Below are 16,856 nucleotides of genomic sequence, written 5' to 3'. Positions count from 1 at the left end.
CTCTCTCATACTCCTGCACTCATAGAGCAAGTCCTTGAGATTAACCACAATATGATTACAATTTAATTGAGGCCAGCTTAGTGTGGGGACATCCTTTTAACTCAGGAGGCCTCAATTCCACAGAACCATAATGAACTAATAATGAATGTGCTAAAGTCATTAAATCAAAATTCATAAAAGGGTGAATATTGCTTTCTTTTATAATAAAGCAATTAAAATCCCATATACTATAATAGATACTACTAAGGTGCACTAAGTGTTCTTTAAGAAGGTTAGTGTTTAATGCCACCACACACAAATTTGGGGATCTTTTCAAAATAGGACTGCAACACTATTAATAGATGATCAGAACTCTTTTCATGTCTTCTCTGGTTCAGCATTATTGCCTGCTTTAACAAATACTGGCATGATTTCATTAGTAGAGTTTATAGAATAGTTATAATAAATCATGACTTGCAGTATAACTAACTTTGAAGCAGTGAAGCAGGGTACCATTGCAGATATGCTACTTGTCATTTTGGGTCCCTTCACTGTCCTTTTCATCATGACATCCCCTTCCCATCTCTAGTGCTCTGTTCCTTGGGGGTTAACAGCCCCAATTTATGGTAGCAGAGAAAGCATGAGGTGGGTACATCTGACTTTGCAAGTCAGGCCTAGCTGGGGAAAAATGCATGTCCTGGTATATGACCACCTGTCTCTTCATGTGGTCTTTGCTCCAAGGAAAACTCAAGTGAGAAGCCCTGGATTATTTTAAACTTGGATTTCATTGCCATTGGTATTGGAAAGCTGATGGTTATACTTGGACTCAGAGAGGGAAAAGGTCAGTTAACAGACTTTAGCTGCATGTTAACCATGGTGGTCTGGAGACATCTTCTCAAAGAACTGTAGAATATCCTGAGTTGGAAGAGACCCACAGGGATCATCCAGTCCAACCCCTGTGTCCTGGGTTGCAGTGTATTCTATTCCCATCCTCAGGAGCTGTTGAAACCAGGTGGGGCAGTGTTTCCTTGCCTCCTCCCCCCAGACTATCTTTCTGTTAATTGCCCATCATTGTCCTGCCGCCTGACTCAGAGATAACTCCCTCCGGACTATCTTCTGTTAATGAGCCTAATCAACACTTGGCCTCATGACTCATTACCCCATTGTGAGATGCTCCACCCAGAGGGAGGAACCAAGCATCCCATCGTGGATATAATCTGAGACTCTGAACACCTGAGACACCCTTTCCACTGGATTTCCAGAGGACAGGAACTACATAGCCACCACTGGATCTGAGGAAGAGCAGACCCTTTTTCTACAGGATCACTGCTTCAGGAGGACTGCAGCCACCATTCTACCAGACTGCTACCACCACCCTGACTAACAGGGACTCAGGTTGTATCTTGACTCTGTCAGTTTAAACCAGTGTTTTCTTTTAGTCTTTTTTTTTTTCCTTTTCTTTAATTTTCCCCATTAAATTGTTATTCTGACTTGGTGCCTCCCACTGGTTTGTTTTCAAACTACCACACTCTGGCTCTGCACAGGACAGGCCAAACAATCCCACCCTGTATCTGAGAGCATTGTCTGGGCATTTCTTGAGCTCTGGTAGCCTTGGGGCTGTGACCATTCCCTGGGGAGCCTGTTCAGTGCACCAGCATCTCTGCTGGAAGAACCCTTTCCTAATACCCAGCCTAAACCTCCCAAGACACAGCTCCAGCCATTCCCTCAGCTCCTGTCACAGGTCACGAGAGCTGGGGCAGGCTCAGAGCAGTTGGTGTTCACAAGGCCTTGTCTCTTTCCCCTTGGCCACGCCACGAAACACTCCCCAGCTCCCAGCTCTACTTATTTCTGCTCAGCCCTTGCTAAGTGGCCATGTCAAAGACAGACCCACAGGAGAGCTGAACCCCTCAGTCCCTGCACTCCAAAGATGCCTGGTGCCCCAAGCTCAGGTTCCCATCTAGGACAGCCCCTTCCTTGAAGGGCTCCAATCCACCCATGCAATGGCTGAGAAGAAAGAAGAGGCAGAAAGTAACTGGGATCTGATAAAAGAGCCGGCAGCAAACACAAACATCACAGTCCCATGCTACCACCAGACCTTAGTGTCTCCCAAAGGCCTTTGGCCTCCACTCAGGAAAAAAATAATTATTGTGTGCCAAAAGGCTGGGATCTAAGCACAAGACAGATTATTGTTACTCACAAATCCACACAAGCAACAAATGTTCTTCCTGTTAATGACACAGTCCTGGTCATGCAGGACTTTGAAGGCTGCTCAGAAGAGAGACCAGTGGAAAGAGTATCCCAGGGCAGGTGGGCACATGTGCCTGGATGAGGGAGAAGAGCAAACTGGCAGAAGAAGAATTATTAAATAGTACATGGTGGAGTAGGGGATTATCTGCGGAACATGATATAAGAACAGACAGATTAAAGGAACCCTAAATATTTATTACAAAGTCCTTCATATCATATGCAATAATACATGCCATAGCTGCTGCTGAATAATACAGGCAACAGCCAGTTGCTGAGATTGCTCTCTGAGTTGGATAAAATAGAATTAGAGGCTTTTATCCACTGGAGACCATGTGCAGTTATACATAATAATCAAAATCACTCAGAAAAGAGAGAGAAATAGCTCAGTGATCATTGTAACTACATCAGACAAAACATAATTTGTGCAGGTTACCACAGGCCAGTGCTGTTCATGTGGGGTGGGGAGGCACCAGACAATCACAGTTCTTTTCCTCCCTGAATTTTGGAATGGATGAGCCCAAAGGGATACAAGGACTTCAGGCCATAAAGGATTAAAACTGGGGGCTCCTGATGAGTCCAGGGGCTCTGCACTGGGCCATGAGCCAGTCTGCTGTACACTGGCCTTAGAGAGGTGTGCAGCGTGCTTTGGGCACAGCCAAAATGATTCTGCTTCTGTGCAACACACTGTTTAGGCACTGATTCTAGAGCTGCAAGGAACAAAATGATATTGCAACCAACCAGTTTGTCTCATGAGCCCATTTCTTCTGCTCACTAACAGGACAGGCAGAGAGGATCTGCTCCTGGGTTCCCTGAGTTGGCTAAAAATGAATTTACTTAAATGGAAATTCTCCTTTCTGTGGCAAATTAACCCTTGATGTTGACTCATGTCTAACACCTTATATACAGGCAGGAAAAGAGAGGGTTACCAAACAGAAGTAACTTGTCACCATGCAGCTGCTCTGTACCTCCTTTCCAGAGCTGAGTCCCTTTTTCACAGTCTGGCCAGGAGCTCCCAGCAAAATGAGATTTCCACCTGGCTGTGTAATGGTCATCAAAACCAGAGAGACCCTTTCCAGTTGTGGGGAGGGGGAAAAAAGGGAAAAGAAAGAAAACTGGTTTAGGACCAGACTTTCAAACCAGACAGTGATTTTTCAGAACCACTGCACAGTAATGGATACTGCCAAGGAATTACCTGGGATGGCAGTGAGATGGAAACACCACAACCTGTGTGATTACACCGTGATCACAGAAATCATAGCAATCATGGAAATCATAGAAATCACAAAATGGTCTGGGTTGGAAAGGACCTTAAAGATCATTCCCACCCTCCTGCCATGGACAGGAACACCTTCCACTATCTCAGGTTGCTCCAAGCCCTGTCCAGCCTGGTCTTGGACACTTCCAGGGATGAGGTAGCGACAGCTTCTCTGGGCACCCTGTGCCAGGGCCTCACCACCCTCAGGCAACAATTTCTCCCTAACACATCATCTAAACCTACTCTCTGTCAGTTTGAGGCCATTCCCCCTTGTTCTGTCACTCCATGCCCATGTAAACAGCTCCTCTGCAGATTACCTGTAGGATTCAGCAGACTTAGCAAAGTAAACTCTCCCCTCTCAGAATGCTATTCCCATATTTACTTTTGGGAGTTTTGCACAGGCAGTTCCCACTTGCAGCAGCAGGAATTACCTCGAGCAACCCACCACGAGCCAAGAGAACAGGGATCCCAAGGAGTGTTGTATTTCTCCATTTCTCATCCGCACTGAGGAGGGGAGAGCTGACTCACTGCAGGAAACCCAGGTGCTGAATTCATCTAACAAGCTGCTTAAAACTCCAAACAGATGTTTCTGTGTCTTTCCTGCTCCTCATGCAGGCTGTGTGGAAGCACCAGCAGGTTTACAAGAGAGCAGATGCATGAGCCATACATGCTTTAATATCAAGGCCTGAGACATCGGAAAATGGTTTATGATGACTCTGTGTCCACATATTTTGAGCAATGCACCATAGGAGTATAAGATCAGCCTCGTCCATAATGGAAATGTAGATTGACTGGGCTGGAGCCAGAGTGGAGGCAGCAAAATTCCCACTGAAACTGGCAGTTATACCTGTGGTGGTGTGTTCCCTGCTCCTGCAATGACTCATGAAAATGTAGATTGGGTATTTAGGCTGGATCTCATCCAGTGGCTGGGGAGGTGCACAAAACAACTCTGACTTTAATGGATATTTTATCAGGGTCCTTAACTTTCCAAAGATGATGGAAGGATCATAGATTGACCAGTAAACACTGTGACAGCTATGAGAGCCTGGAAAAGCTAATTCTCACACTACATCATTTTTTTATACTCCCAGGGCAGTGAAAATTTTTCTCAGTATCCAAAATTTCTCACTACACCCTCACCAAACACCACACTCCCCAACAGTCATGAAACTGGTTTGAAGAGCAGACACAATTTAAAATCTCATTCCCAGAATTACTCCATATTCCCAATGTTTCCTAACATTTAGGATTTACTGCTTGCAACTTTTTAATGCAAACTACTACTTTCACAGGAAAAACTGAAATCTGATATTCTGATGTGCTCAGATAACTTCAGGAACTGAGCTTTAATGAAAAATATGAGAAATCCTCTCCTTGTAGATTAGAGCAGGTGAACCCCACGAGATGACAACAGTCTCCATAGCTGCACCAGAGTGCAGGGATAGGATCCACACACAGGGTCCCAGGTGGTCCAGTGTGTTTTCTGGCTTCCTTATTCACAAAGCTGGAGCTCCTGGACTGGTGTGATTATTCAAATTATTTAACAGTGGTTCTTAAGGCAACTGAGACACAATCACATGAAGGTGAATCAGCCAGCCACAGACCACAGCTCTAAGGTGCATCAGGGAAAGCATACATTAAAAAATTTAATTTCCCCCAATTTGCCCATGGATCAAGGCACAGGATGAGAATGAACCTTTACAGTATCATCCTGAAATTGTAAAGTAACCTGGTTTCAAGGAAATTGGAGGTGTAGGTTGAAATCCCAAAGCCTCAAAGTTTCTGAAGGTGTGGAACACCTGAACATGTAACCTTCTAGGTGGGTATGTCCCAAATTACTGCCTCTGATGGAAAAAAACATATTGACCACAAGCACCAGAGAATCCTCAAGAAGAATTTCGCAAACAGCAAGCACACTGATGCCAGAGAACCACTTGTTTAATACACACAAGACAGACTTGTTTTCTCAGGTAATGCCTGATAATAGCCAGTTATTAATCCCTTCAACTGTAAATTGGATTTTCCAGGTACCACAGACATCACTGACAGGGAAGTCACTGAAGCCTGACAGTAGAGACTGCAGGAGAAATCCTGCTCTCCCAGCAGTGCAGGGCAACTCTGTTCCTGCCTCTTACAGGGACACAATTCCACAACTCCATGTGAGCTTCAGAGATTGCTACCAACCAGACAATTTGGGGTTACCATTTCAGAGACTTTCTTCCATCAAACATCCCAGGACATTTATAAAGGCAGGAAAATGTTTACAGCGAGCACTGGATATTGCTGCTTCACTCACACCCACTGCACTTCACATGTTGCATTTCCTGACAAAAATGGGTTCCCTTATTTCTGAAATATTAAACACACAAAGCAGAGCCCTAATGTAGGAATTATACAGTGCTGCAAAAGCTATCATCATGTCCATTTTTTTTTTGGCATTTCAATGTATAAATATTAATCCCAAGGAGCTTTTATACTAATGGATAATTGCCTGCGGTGCACACTTAACCTTTGTCCACTTGAGTTGACTTGGTGGTGCTACCTACGTACATCAAACATCAATTCACCCAAATTGGCACCACACAAAAGGCAGGTGGCCAAATTCCCTCTTTCCAGCAAAGCTCAGCTCTACAGGATTTGAAGAGTGATGCAAAGGAGAGCCTATGCCACTTAGGCTAATTGGACTAGATCCTCCAATAGCCCATTCCACTTATGCCAGGGGAGGTATCCTGAGTTTGGGTTAGCAGGAAAACAGACACCATAAGAAGTTAGTTATTGGACCCCCACAGTTTCCAATTAACAGCCAGTAAACAATCTCACCTGGTATGACACATTATTCCTCTATCAAATATGAAACTTCTTGGGAAAAAACCCCAAACTACATTTTGTAAGGGCACAGAAAGGCAGTGCACGTCTTCCTCTATGTGGAGCTGATCTCCTTGCTCCAGAGAAATAAAATACATCCCGTAAATTTTGAGAGAAGAGGAAGAGGCAGGGATGCTAGAAATGGCCATTAGCTCCACTCCAACTCCTCCCTCTGTGCTCCATGAGAAGTGAGACACTGAAGGTCACTTTTGGCTTGGCACTATGGAGGTGGTAAGATATGGCCAGGCAGGAGCAAAGTGCCATGGAGAAAACAGCAGGAGAAAACAGGGAGAAAACAAATACAAGTGGGATGGGCACTGCGGCACTCAGGAGCCTTTCTGCAGAAAGAGGCCTTCAGGAATGAGAAGAAGCCACAGATGAAGGAGAGCCAGCAGAGCTCTCCCACTGCCTGAGGGCCATTTCAGCATGAAGCTGGCATCTGCAAGAAAGCAAAATGCTCACGTTTGGCTTCTCTCCTCAAAGATCTCATGGCTTCCTACTGCCCCCAGGTAAGCTCAGGCTGACTCACCCATGGCAGCCGTTGAGAGGCTGATGAAGGTGGCAGGCAGGCCCAGGGCTGGTGAAGGTGGCTGGTGAAGGTGGCAGGCAGGCCCAGGGCTAGCGAAGGTGGCTGGTGAAGGTGGCAGGCATGCCCAGGGCTGGTGAAGGTGGCAGGCAGGCCCAGGGCTGGCCCCATGTGAGGTGTAGGGGGGACACCAGGCAGCACACTTGCCATTCAGTTTGGAGATGCTCTGCCTGCCTAGACCTTCCATGCAGATTCACTCGTGTGTCTTCCCTGAGTTTGTACTCAGCAGGGAGCCGGTTCCTTCATTCCAAAGGCTGCTGCTAAAGTGCATTAACGATGCAGCAGAGTTCACCTTTGTTCTGTGCCATCTCTCGCAAGAGGGACAGGGTGCTTGCCTCGGTGAGTTCAGTGGCTCCTCCAGGCTCATCACAGGTGCTCCCAGGAGAGCACTCGGAGACCAGGGACACACCACGTGCGCTCTCAGCTCCACACAACCCTGGTCAAGATCTACATTCCCTGTGTTATCTTTGCACTCGTATGAAGTGCAATTACCTCCTCATTTTGCAGCTCTTTGTGGCCATTTAATCTCTCCCATTTTGTTTCTGATATCTCCAATAATACAACCCTGGCATTCTTTACAGATACTGCAATTACAACACAGAGCAGCTCTTGACAGGATGAGTTGTATTTTGCTTCCTTTCTGTAGCACTCAGGCCACCAGGCCTGGCTACATGTAATGGCAACAGAAACCATCCCTGATGATTTATGTGGGTCCCTAGCAGATAGTGATACTGCTATATATCTGTCTTAACCAATTAAATAGCTGGAAGCTCCCCAGAATATGCCAGCAGAGCTACAATTTACATATGATTCTGTTTTCAGTAATAACTCCAACGTGATTTTCCTTTCCTTTCCTTCTGTTTAGGTCAGAGACTTTGCTGTAGCCACTCTCCTGCACCTCTGCCCCATGTCACACACTCTGCAGCTGGGGGAAACAGTCCTCAGGTTTTGACATGCCTGTGGCAATTGGGATCATGGTACAAGACATGGGAAGGAAAACTGTTCCCAAAATACCCTTGACAAATGGGCTTTTTGCTTCAGCCATCACAGAAATGAGCCAAGCAACACCTTCTGTCTGATCACAGAGCAACAGAATGGTTTGGGCTGGAAGGGACCTCAATACCCCTCTAGTTCCACCCCCTGCCATGGGCAGAGACTCCTTCCACTATCCCAGGGTTCTCCAAGCCCTGTCCAGCCTGGCCTTGGACACTTCCAGGGATCCAGGGGCAGCCACAGCTGCTCTGGGCAACCTGCACCAGGGCCTCCCCACCCTTACAGGGAACAATTTCTTCCCAATATCCCATCCATCCCTGCCCTCTGGCAGTGGGAAGCCATTCCCCCTTGTTCTCTCACTCCAGGCCCTTGTCAAAATCGCTCTCCATTTCTGTTGTAGAGAAAGATCCCGAGAATGACTAAGCAGCTTGCAGAAAATCTCTCTACACAGTGCAAGGCAACATCAGATATTTTTCACTACTTTCCCAACTCCCAGTATATGCCAGGATGTGTCATATTCCCTTTTTTCTTGGCCAAGAAAATACTGCCTCCAGCTGCTCCATCAAAATCCAAAGGGACCATTGGCTGACTATAAAAACTGGATGGTCTTCGTGGTAACCCTGCAGCTCATGCCCCTTCCTTACACCAAAACCAGCAAAAACCAAGCCCAGGAAGTCTATCCACAGATCCCAGTACAATGGGTTTCCTGATGTCTGGTGTCAGTTAATCCCTAGCTAAGGTGGGATCTCAGAAATAACTGAATCCTTCAAGAACAGGTTTGATTTGCAAGAGGGCTGAAGTAAGATTCAGGCATTCTCCTGCCACTGAGTTTGTTTATACCTTATTTATATACATTAATCCGATGCTTTGGGACTTTTGCAGGTAGAGTTTGGCTACCTGCAGGAATCAGGAGGGATTATTTTCCCCTGCTGATTCCCAATTTGTCTTTTCAGCTTCCTCTTTATTTTCTGGCTCTCCTCCAAAGTGGTCAGTTTTAAATTCATCCTCAAACCTGGGGTAAGAAAAGACTCATTCCTACCTAATGTGTAGGATTTCTAGCAAGACAAATCTCAGCCTTAAGCACTATCATTCCCTGCAGAGTGTTATACTGGAGTTGACCCAGGCCTTGGTGCTTGCTGAGAAACCAAAGTGACTCTCCAAGAGAAGTCATCACACCGTGTCAAGGAGTCACAGTCCCCTCTGCACCAGGGAGCAGCACACAGGGGTTAAAGACACCCTCAGGAGGGGCTCAAGGAGGGATTTTCTCCTGCAGCTCACAAGAAGTGTGGGGATGCATGGCTGTGAGGGGCTGGGAGGAGAGACAGAGCCCAACATCTGTTTCTCAGCCAAGCAGTCCCACTCTCCTCGTGTGACCTTGAACATGTGCCATCAACAGCACTCTTGGAAAATCCACTCTGCACTGAGGATAATTAAACCAACCCACCTGGCAGGTGTTGGGGAGGCTTCTCCTCCACAGTGATTTGTGACTGTCAGAGCACAGCATACGTGCCACAAGGGAGTAGAGTTTGTGTAAGAGGAGCTCAGCTGAGATTAGCCCTGCTGGGGCCCCATCCAAGCAATGGATAAGGGACCGTGCCTGCCATTGGGAATATCTAATTCAACACCACACAGCTCCTAATGAACAGAAAAAAAGAATCTGATTACCCTGCCTGTACCTTGGCAGAAAGGTATCTTAATAGATGCAGTGACATTAGAGTGATGCCTTTTTCCTTTGTAATGGTAAATGTAGCAGTGTGCTTGTATATATTCCTTAAAATCAGGTGTCCTGGGTTGCAGTGTATTCTATTACCATCCTCAGGAGCTGTTGAAACCAGGTGGGGCAGTGTTTCCTTGCCTCCTCCCCCCAGACTATCTTTCTGTTAATTGCCCATCATTGTCCTGCCGCTTGACTCAGAGATAACTCCCTCCGGACTATCTTCTGTTAATGAGCCTAATCAACACTTGGCCTCATGACTCATTACCCCATTGTGAGATGCTCCACCCAGGGGGAGGAACCAAGCATCCCATCGTGGATATAATCTGAGACTCTGAACACCTGAGACACCCTTCCCACTGGATTTCCAGAGGACAGGAGCTACACAGCCACCACTGGACCTGAGGAAGAGCAGACCCTTTTTCTACAGGATCACTGCTTCAGAGGACTGCAGCCACCATTCTACCAGACTGCTACCACCACCCTGACTAACAGGTGTCAGGTTGTATCCTGACTCTGTCAGTTTAACCCAGTGTTATCTGCCTTTATTTTTTTCCCCCCCTCCTTTTATTTCCCTATTAAATTGTTATTCTGACTTGGTGTCTCCCACTAGTTTGTTTTCAAACCAGTACATCCGGCTAAATATTATTTTTAAGAAGTTAATGAGTACTTATGGTGTATACTGAAGAGGCAAAGAACATCTAGAGCTAGTGGGTGTTAAGCAAAGCTCACACACTCAGACTCCAGAAGGATGTGTGTATACTAGGTGTATTTGTTGCCAATATTATGACTGGACTAGTTACACCAGTATGAAGTTTGCTTTCGTCTCACCCTCATTATAGTTCAACAAACGAATCCCTTTATTGGTGACATAATGTGCATCCCTGTGCTAACAAATTATTTGCTGTGTGCAATTGATTTCTGCTGCTGTAATCACTACACACAAATATCTTCTGTATCATTGCTCTGTAGAAAAATATGCCTTCCAGCAAGATTATACAGAGTAATAGTGTGATTACTCAGCTTCCATGAAGTTATCTATCTCTTTAACCTCTGTGCAGCCTTTACAGCAGGTTTATACAGATATGCTCCAGGAATTTATCCACCTACACTTTGTAAAACACCTTGTTAAACCACCTTCCATCTCAGCCTGAGGATGAACTTCCAAGTACTTCACAGACAGGACTATGTCTAAGAGTAATTGCTTAATTTAGGAGAGCCAGCCAGCTTCCCTTTTTGGTGATATTACTCTTCCAAAGTGAATTTCACACAGGTGAAAGTCTCAAATCAGCAGCTCTGTGGACTGGACTCCTTGCCTGAGTACAAGCCTGGTTTCCTCTGTGATTGAAATCTGGTCCCAGTTGAAGGTAATCTCCCCTTGCACCAACTCAGATCTCAAGTTCTATACTGGGAGGATGGACAAGGTGTACAAGCTAATGGGTCACTGCATCTATAGCCTCCTGTCCACCAGCACCATGTCCAAGTGCACTCCACAGTCCTTTCAGAAGCTTTTGTCCCACTGCCCCAAAACAGGTACTCTCACCCTGCTGGTCAATATTTTGTCCAAGGGAGAGAATTAAAGGAAGTGAGCAGTGCCTGGATTTGAGATGATGGCAAACTGACACAGCACTGCAGGGTCAGTATCCAAGCTCACCTGTTTTGCCTGCTCCACAAAGATTCCAGCTAAAGGTTTGCTGGTAGGAAGCCTTTCTCACCAGATGTGGATGACATCAGCTCCCATCCACACCAGTTCTGGGCCTGCTCAGCACAGCTTCACCACAGCCTCAAAGCAGAGGCAGCTGCTGCTGCCTGACATTTCCCTGGATCTCTGAGCATCAGCTCCTCCCTGGCAGCAGCAGCACAGACAGGATGCTTTACTGCAGCTGAGGATCCAGCCCCTCTTGTTTATCCTGCTCTATAAAACTGTCTTGTAAAGGTCGTTACTGGCCCTGGTTGTGTTTGTCACGAGGCCATTTTGCTCCAGTGTTTTCAGATGTGACTGATAAGCACTCGTGCCTGAAATGTTACAGATTCACAGCCCCTTGATATTCCCAGGTACAACAGTTGCACACCAATCAAAAGCAAATGCCTTTCAATCACAAGAAGAGAAATGTTTCTGCTGCATTATGCACAATTACGTGCTCAGCTGTTATGAATAACTCGGAAGCTCCTGCTCCAAGACTATTTCAACCATATGTGCCACTTGCTCAGCCACTTTCTACTCTCTTCTCAGAGAGGGAAGAGTAGGAGAGACAGTTTCACCCTGAAACAGCCATTATTTAAATCAGCTACTGCAGGAGGATGATTTGGGCTCTCTATAAATGTAAAGTACAAACCATTAAGTCAACTCTGAGGTATCAAACTGAATCCAAGTGAGGATCATCCAGACCCAGCAAGTCCAACCATTCAAAATACACTTATACATCTACAGAACACAAGTGATGTCCTCATCACAAAGCTGTCTCAGAAAAATCTCCCATTTCCTGACCCAAAACTCTCTGCCACAGGTACCTGTACAGCTAACGGTGCTTGGGATGCCCTGCTGTGATACCCACAACCAGCCCTCTCAGCAGGAATAAGAACAAGTCATGCAAGGAAAAAAAAATAGGCTATTTCCCCTTTTTATACGTGTGGATGAGGAGTTGGTGCAATTAGCTCCGTAAAGATGGCATTTTCAGTAAGAAATGTTGTTTATGCTTCCAATTTTAAGATGTTCAGTGATGCATTTAGGCCCGTGGTATGTACCTTGTGAGTGGTACACACATGTTCACGTACCCTGCTTGTCTGACAAAGGAAGCCATCAATAATAGTTGAGCCTGTGAGTACCAATTCTCTCTTGAAAGGAACTAAGAGACCTCAAGAGCACCAAGGAAAATAAAAGTCAACTGGGAAAGACAGTAACCTGACAGGTTTCCCATCAAAAGATGTCTCTCAGTTTCTTAATTGCACAGGATGCTTGTGATTACATGGGATAGCACCAGAAGTAGGTTACTCTGCAGAAAGAGGTGACAAAATAAGCAGAATTCCATCTTTGATCTAGACTCTGGTTCACCAAGGCTTTCATTTCTGACAAAAATAGAAAAATTTGCATCATCACATGGCAACACCACCATCAACGTGACTACTTCATCCACTGATCCCTGCCTCAGGCTCTTGCTGCTCCCCTTGGGCACTACAATGATGACCAAACTGGAAAGAGATTTTAAAGAACGAAAGCTAGAGTAAAAAAATAGACTGGTTAAAATATACTGGTGAACACCTGGTTAAAATGTACTGGTCAATCCTCTGAGAGACAGGTGGAGAACACAAAAAATTTGAGATTAAAAATTCATACATACATATATATATACACATATAAAATATAAATAAAACTCACTATATGCTAAGTACTGAGGAAGAACCTGGCCTTCATACAACTTCACATTCAAAAATCAGTCAGCAAGACTGGTAGATTTTTACAGAAATGGTAGGTGCTTACCTGGGATAAGCATAGCCAGCTTCCCCCCTCCCTGCCAGCAGTACAGTCAAGGGTGTGATGGGTGAAGGCCAGGTTTGGGATTTGGGCACACCTCTTCTTGCTGTTTGTTCTAGCAAAGATGATTATTCACCATGGGAATACTCTTCCCAGTAAATACTCTTGGAAAGAAATCACAAAGAAATACAGAGAGGGCATCTGGCTTTCCTTTTGCAGCCAGGGAAATGATATCCAGGATGGAAAACAGTGCCATGAACTCACAGCAAAAGAGCACCGTGGCCATCAGAGGAGTGCCAGGTGCCAGGGCGTACCTGCTTCTTCAGGACATGAATGTCACCAGCAGCTGAGAGCTGGGAAAGGGCCCAAAAGCCTGAGAAGCCAGAGGCAGCAGCAGTGGGCACAGCCTGCCTGGCAATTCCACGGGAGCAGTCCAGTTGACTATTGTCTGAACACAAACCGTAAGCCCAAGGGTTTCAGGAAGTGGGTGCCCTCCTTAAGGCACGTATCAGAAGGCTGATTTCCACACAGAACCTTGGGAGACAATTCAGTTAATGTGCTTCTTTTCTCCCCCTTCTTTTTGCCTTTTTTTTCCTTTTTCCTCCTAAGTTGCTTAGTTTCTCAGAACAGTGACAGTCAAAGGCATCAAACACTCTCCCTCCCCAGGCAACACATTTCTCCCCAGCACTCCAGTGCAGCAACCTGGGGTTGGCTTTTAGAGATGCACAGCTGACATACTGTGCGTGATTAACACTTTAGCAAGGTCTGCTTTCTACTCCAAATAAAAGCCCAAATAAGTTGTCAACTTCTTTTTTGGTTTAATTCCACCCAAGTCTAAAAGCTGCCCCAAGCACACTGTCCTCATCCCACACCCCTTCCAATGCCCAAAGCACACCAAAAAAGAGGTTTATTCACCTCTAAAGGCAAGGTAGGGCACACCCAGATCAGCACCTCAAAGACAAAGAGAAAAAGCTGGACAAACACCAAACACACCAAGAGGCCAAGAAAACTGACTAAATATCAGCATTGTTCTTGATGCTGCCACATTTAAATCCATTTTAGTGTTCAGATTTCGATAGGAGTTTCTGAGGAAGCAGCACTGGAAACTGACTTATGAACAGAAGAAAGTCACAGGGTCAGATAAAAACCATCCACGTGCGCATGTGGAGGGGAAGGGGGGATGCCTGGGATAAAGGAGGAAATTAAAACTCTGGAATATGAAATTATATCCAGAGTCCTGCATGATTCCAGGGTTGCAGAGTTCAAGACAATGAATAAATAAGATAAATTTAAACCCAAGCAAACCTCTAGGATGAGACAAAATTCGTTGCAGTGTGTTAGAGCAGATTTGAGGAAGGAAATGTGTGTGCCAACAGCAATTACTATGGAGAACTCGCTGAGCACAAGTCTAGAAGACTGGAAAATTGGAAAATAACAAACCAAATGTGGTATCAATATGCAAAAAATGAGAGCAAGCCTGGCACAGGAAATTACAGGGCTATCAGCTTAATATTCATTACATATAGGAAAACACAAGGTCCCCATTGTATACAAGAGTGTAATTAAATCAAGGGGTTCAGCTGAAATCAACTGCTTGTGATGTTTATGAATTAGCAGCAGATTTGAAATGCAGCCACAGCCCCAGCATCCAGCCCAGGGCCTGGGGTTGTTTGGTACAAGTACAGACCAGCCTTGGGGGGAGTTTTCTCGCACACAGTGTAAGTTTAAAATCTTTCACTCGGAGGTTTTGGGGCGGGGGGGGTTTGCCTCACATGTGATTCAGTGCTGAGGAGGATTAGCACAAACAGGCCATCTGAGGACAGTGTAAGGGGGAAAATGTTTTGGGCTTATTTACTGATTAATGCTTATTTGTTTGCTGTTTAGAGCAATGGCAGTGAAGCATATCTCTAATTCCTCCTGCTTCTGCCCCCGTTCCTCCACGACAGTAACTTCTGCAGTTACCCATGTATCTCCTGGGAAATACGGAAAGCAAGGCCAGACATTCACAGCATCACAGAATGGGTCAGGTTGAAAGGGACCAAGGGGGTCATCTGGTCCTACCTCCTGCTCCAGAAGGGTCATCCCAGAGCACAGGGCACAGGACTGTCCAGAGGGGTCTGGAATATCTCCAGTGAGGAAGACTCCAGCCCCTCTCTGGGCAGCCTGTTCAGGACTGGGCACTGCACAGGGAAGTTCTTCATGATCATGTGGAACTTCCTGGGCATCAGTTCCTGCCCATTTCTTCCTGTGCCATTGCTAAGCATCACTGACAAGACCCTGGCTCCATCCTCTTGATACCCATCACCTTTCAAAGGGCCATCACTTGATGCCTATGGGAACCCCCGCTCGCATTTCTCCTGCTGCACACTCACTGCTCGGTTTGCAAAGTCACATGGGGGTTTTATTTCCAAAGGCACTGCCAGGCTCTGCAAGTGGAGCAACAGCAACATTCACCATCCCAATGCCTGCTGAGCCAGCACTGCTCTGCTGGTCCCCTTCAAGGCCAGAGCCAGGAAGATTAACATTGAGACTTCCATTGCTAGGCAAGTGGCTTCAGAAAACTCTAAATCAGCACCCCAAATCCTGGGAAATAGCAAGGATGTGGCTCAGCCTTCAGATGAAGGACTTCTCTTGTTTCCCAGAGAAGCTGTGGCTGCCCCTGGATCCCTGGAAGTGTCCAAGGCCAGGCTGGACGGGGCTTGGAGCCACCTGGGATAGTGGAAGGTGTCCCCATGGCAGGTGGTGGAACAAGATGGGCTGTAAGGTCCCGTCCAACCCAAACCTGTCTGTGATTCTGTGAATTAAATGTGTTCAGCCAGGTAGATGCCCCAAGTAATGCACATTAATCCTCACCTGCTTCTCCTCGGCAAGTAACGTGTAGAAACATTAACAAGCATTTCAAAAGCTCCTACAGTGCACCTAGCTTTCAGAAAGGCATTGCACTATCCCTTATTACCCTTAATAACCTCCAAGGAAAAGTATGAATGAACAGAGAGAGCCTATTTTGAGTGTGCAAATAGCGAACATGATTTTGAAACACAGTAAGCAGTGCCAGAGAAAAAAAATGCAAGTCTCTTCACTTTCATCACAAGTTTCTTGTATCAAGAAAAACATATGGAGGAATGACGCAGAACCTGACTGTGTTTTTTAAGTCAAAATGAGATCTTTGAAGAAATATCCTCTGAAATTTTGCACATACACCATCAACACTGGACAAAAAAGCTTTCCACTTTTTTACAATGAGTTAAAATGAAAATCCCACAGCAGCCCAAACCTGAAAAGGATTTACAGAATAGATCCTGATTCCAAACCCCATTTTGTGCAGGGCCAGAAGCCGGACTTTGATGATCCTTGTGGGTCCCTTCCAACCCAAGGTATCCTATGACTCTATGATCAGCTGTGGAGAGCCAGCCAGCTCTTGGGTTATATGGATTTTCCTGATTGCACATTGAACAGGAACTGAGGGAAAGCCACCACAGCAAGTCCTGGCCACAGAGGTCAGCCCGATGGGCTCCAAGGGCAGACAGAAGAGCCAGAAAGTGAGGAAATGTCACTTCTCCTGGTCACTTCTATCAAGTCTCAGCCCTGTTCCAGCTTCCCTCTTCCCTACTAAGGCCTAGGCTGAGGCACCAAGAGCAGTTTTGGCAGCAGCTTGTACAGTGCTGATGGAACACAGCCTAGTTAAAATGCACCTTACAAGGAGGAAATGAAAATCCTCAAGGCCACAAATTAAAAATTGTGACTT

The sequence above is a fragment of the Corvus hawaiiensis genome, chromosome 20 (assembly GCF_020740725.1).
Source record: "Corvus hawaiiensis isolate bCorHaw1 chromosome 20, bCorHaw1.pri.cur, whole genome shotgun sequence".
In the NCBI taxonomy this organism is placed as follows: Eukaryota; Metazoa; Chordata; class Aves; order Passeriformes; family Corvidae; genus Corvus; species Corvus hawaiiensis.
Note: the sequence above shows the minus strand (reverse complement) of the source record.